General features: G+C 34.5%; 1 pseudogene; it reads left to right on the top strand.

Moving 5' to 3' along the window:
* Positions 1-690: 690 nt before the first annotated feature.
* LOC122019304 lies at positions 691-2572 on the top strand (annotated as a pseudogene).
* The last annotated feature ends 2247 nt before the right edge of the window (positions 2573-4819 follow it).

Here is a 4819-nt window from a genome sequence, read left to right on the forward strand (position 1 = left end):
CTTGTGCTACTTGAAAAACTATCAGCATGATCACTAACCGAAGGTAACAAATTGTTTGATTCTTTTCAATTATCAGGTGATTGAAGAGTTTGCTAAGAGTCCATGTTCGGAGCACTACAAGAACCCTGGAGCAACTTAACGTTTCGAATAAGATGTAGCAGGAGCATATAGAGCATGCATTGTGTTCTCTCTATAGAAAAACATTCTACTCTTAATTTCCATTAATACTGGATATATGATGTAGTAAACTAAATTCTTTAGTAAATAAAAAAAATATTTAAGTACTAATAAAGTGCAGCTGGTTTTTAAATAACAATAACTGTAATGATTGATTTCTCTAGCATGCGTGCAAAGTATTTACATAGACTGGTCCCTTATTTAACCTTTGTTAAGTCATCCTCTACATTTTCATTTATTGATTTAAGTTACTGGTTTGATCAAATCTGGATTTATTATACAGTTGTTTGGGTTTTGTAATCTAACTAATCAAGCTACCTGTCATTGCTTGAAGCTTTCTGACAATCAGTTATGCTCTTATCTTTTTTTTTATTTCATCTATAAATTATTTGATTCATGTATCTATTATGATTATAAATGTTCTTAATAATCACTTTTCTACTTGTAAATGCTGAAATGTTGTAACAGTATTTTTCTCTTGTAAATATTCAATGTTTTCATGAGCTCACATTGATGGTTCTAATTGGAGTGGATCATAGTTCCTATAATTTGATTCAACATATGCTAGTTCCATGTCTCGTTTATGCATGAGTGACTGGTTTCACTCATTTCGTTTATGTTAGCTACATCTATCTTGTTTGGTTCAGTCTTGATCAGTTCCTAATCGTTTATTCCATAAGTAATCTCATGAATTTATGCATACCAGTGCATTTCAACTCTATGTTAGGGTTTTGATTTACTGGAACCACATGAAAATTTATTCTAGCTTGTTATAACAAGACTTATTGAGGCTGGAGTTGTCTGATACTCGTGATTTGTTTTCTTTGTTACTTTTTCTAGTTCTTTTGACTTAAAATTTAACATTTTTGCAGCTTATTTTTTGGAAGCATATCGTCCTGTTAGAAAAGGGGATCTTTTCCTTGTCAGGGGTGGGATGAGGAGTGTTGAGTTTAAGGTTATAGAAACTGATCCTGCAGAGTACTGCATTGTTGCTCCTGATACAGAGATTTTCTGTGAGGGGGAGCCGGTAAAAAGAGAAGACGAGGACAGGCTTGATGAGGTAGGTTATGATGATGTTGGAGGAGTTAGGAAACAAATGGCTCAGATAAGGGAGCTAGTAGAGCTTCCTCTAAGACATCCTCAACTATTTAAATCAATTGGTGTCAAGCCGCCAAAAGGTATTTTGTTGTATGGTCCACGTGGTTCAGGTAAGACATTAATAGCTAAAGGAGTCGCAAATGAGATAGGAGCTTTTTTCTTTTGCATCAATGGTCCAGAGATCATGTCAAAGCTTACCGGTGAGAGGGAGAGTAATTTGAGGAAGGCTTTTGAGGAAGCAGAGAAAAATGCACCCTCAATTATCTTCATTGATGAGATTAATTCCATTGCTCCTAAGAGAGAGAACACTCATGGGGAAGTTGAAAGGCGCATAGTGTCTCAACTGTTGACACTGATGGATGGGTTGAAGTCTCGTGCGCATGCAATTGTCATTGGGGCTACGAACATGCCAAACACTATCGATCCAGCTCTTAGACGATTCGGTAGGTTTGACAGAGAAATTGACATTGGTGTTCCTGATGAGGTTGGCTGATTGGAGGTTCTTCGCATCCATACTAAGAACATGAAGCTATCTGATGATGTATGTGAACATTACAAATTGTTGTTACCTTGTTAATAGATATCTTGCAGTGAATGTCCAAGTTATGAAATTTGATTTATTCAATGTAGGTTGATTTGGAAAAGGATTGCTAAGGATACTCATGGCTATGTTGGGGTTGACCTTGCTGCTTTATGCACTGAAGCTTCTCTCCAGTGTATCCGTGAAAAGATGGACATAATTGATCTAGAAGATGAATCAATTGATGCTGAGATTCTTAATTCTATGTCTGTTACAAATGAACACTTTAAGACTGCTTTGGGATTTAGTAACCCATCTGCCCTCCGTGAAACTGTAAGTCTTTGCTTTGGTAATTGTAATCATTTTCAGTTAGTTTATTTCCTTCTAAATATGATTATCTACATTAATTTTTAAAATAAATTGTTGCTACAAGAATTGAAAATGAGAAATTTGACATTGGTGTTCTTTCTAAATTAAACTTACCTTTTTCAACTCAAGAAATTCTATAGCCTCATGTGCTTGGTTGGTAACTTGTGTTTACTGTCATATGTTTAATGAATGACCTAAAAACCACTTCTATTTCTACCTTGAGATATGCTGATAGTTTGTTGGGTTTTGATCAGGTTGTTGAAGTACCAAATGTCAGCTGGGATGATATTGGTGGGCTGGAAAATGTCAAGAGGGAACTGCAAGAGGTAGTTTGCTGGATATGTTTGAGGTTTTATGTCCACCAAGTGTGATTTTTTCTTTCTGATGGTGATATTCTAGGACTTCTACAGCATGTATATTTCTCCTATTTTTGTTCTTTGCTGCAGTTAAGTAGACTAAATGATACTTTTGTTTGACAGATTAGAATAGTGGATGTTTTAACTCAGAAAACTAGGCATTTGAAGGTGAAAAGTGGTGAGATTAGGGAAATGAAAGGCGCAAGAAGAATGGAGCAGTATAGCAAGTTGAACAGATTCTGATTCTCATAATTTAATGTAGCCTCAGCTTCATTTTTGACTCACGATGTTCTACCTTGATGTCTACAATATCTATTAGCTTTTGATGTGAAAAGAATATTTGTGTATTTTATGGATACTGTTGAAAGAAGAATATTTATGTAATTTGTGAATATTTGTGTATTTTATGGATATTGTTGGAAGAAGAATATTTGTGTAATTTGTGAATATTTGTGTATTTTCTTGGATACTGTCGGTTTTTCACTGTTTCGGAAATCGAATTTGTGTCATTAAACAATACTGATATTACATCGGTTTTCCACCACTATAAAACCAGTGTCATTAACTAATATTACATCGGTTGTATACCGTTGCCAAAACTGGTGTTATTAACATATAATATTACATCGGTTTTACACCCGATGTCGTTAAGTGATACTACACCGGTTTTAACCCGATGTCTAAAATGACAGACCTTTTACATCGCCTTCATAGACATCGGTCGAAAATGTAATAGACACCGGTGGAAAACCGATGTATATGAGGGTTTTTGTTGTAGTGTCTCTTGCTCCCCGAGCAATCTTCCGCTCCGGCTTTCGTCCCTCGGAACCACCGCACGCTTCCTTCTCGTCCACCGGGGTATTCTTCCTCAGCACCTCGTCTCTCAGACGCACCACGTGTCGTCCTTCTCACTAGCTGCAACTTCCGCTCGAGTACCTGTACTCCTAAGCTCCTGCACACTTAGACACAAGGTTAGAAACACACAGGACCTAACTTAACTTGTTGATCACACCAAAACAACCTTGGGGTTCCAACAATCTCCCCCTTTTTGATGTGATCAACCCAAGTTAAGCTAGGGTCAAAAATAGATATGAAAAATTAAACAATGTAAAATTTTCAATTTTTCAATAACGTGTAACAAGATAGAAAAATTAAATTTCAAAAATTCTAATTTTCAATTTTTCTACCTCCCCCTAGACTTATACTTTTTCTTCTCCCCCTTTTGATCACATAAAAAAATAGGGTTTGAAGAAAAACAATCTAAGGGTTAAAGACTTTAAAAAAATATTTCTAAGTCAAGGAAAATTTCTAGGTAAAAAAAATTTCAAATCATTAAGACCTTTTTTAGTAAATTTTGAGAACTTTGAAAATTTTGTAATAATTTTCACAACAGCAATCTCAAAATATCAGAGAAAAATTTCTAAGTTGAGAATAGCTTTTGGAGAATTTCTAAGTTTTGACCATAAAAAATTTTTCTAAGGCCAAAACTTTATGCAAGAAAATATAAGAAAATTGATAATATTAAAAAAAAATTCTAAGCATTTATTTATTTATTTTATTCTAATACTTTTATCAGAAAGTTTTAAATTTCCATTTCAATATATCATAACTTCTTAAACCACACTTTTTCATATTTAAAGTAAATAATATTAAACATGCAAAAAATTCTTTTGACGAAATATTTGGTAAAAGATCTTTCAAACATATTTCAAGTTTGCAAGATTCGTTTGACAAAAGATTTTTTAATCCGAAAAATTTTTCCGACGATATAAAAAATTCTTTCGGCAATGTGCAAGATTCGTTCGAAAAAATATTTTACAGTTTGTAGGAATTTTTTAACAAAAATTCTAATTTGCAGGAGTCTATTAATAATAGATTTCTTAATCTAAAAAACATTTTCGAAGATTCAATTTCTGATTCGAAAAAATCTTCAAGCAATTTTTCGATTGATTGAACCAATTGATCAGAAGTTCGAGTCCATACCTGACTTACCTTTTCGATAGTTGATTCTCCCCCTGTCGAGTTTTTTTCTTCCGAAGTCTCTCCCCCTTCATCGTTGCTCATCCGGGATGGGTTTTCTATGGCTTTGGGATGGAATTCAACCATTGAGTTTGTTGGGGTTGTCTCGGTAATTTCTTCCGTCTCGGATTCTTCTGATGACGGCTCGATGTCTATTGAGGAGACGACTTCAACCGGTTCTTCGTAGAGCTTTAAGAATTTTTCCCAAAGTTCTTTCATGCTTTTGTACTCTTCAACTCTGTCGAAATCTTTAGTTGGTATTGCGCTTAGAATGTGAAAC

This window comes from Zingiber officinale, chromosome 9A (genome assembly GCF_018446385.1).
Source record: "Zingiber officinale cultivar Zhangliang chromosome 9A, Zo_v1.1, whole genome shotgun sequence".
Classification (NCBI taxonomy): domain Eukaryota; kingdom Viridiplantae; phylum Streptophyta; class Magnoliopsida; order Zingiberales; family Zingiberaceae; genus Zingiber; species Zingiber officinale.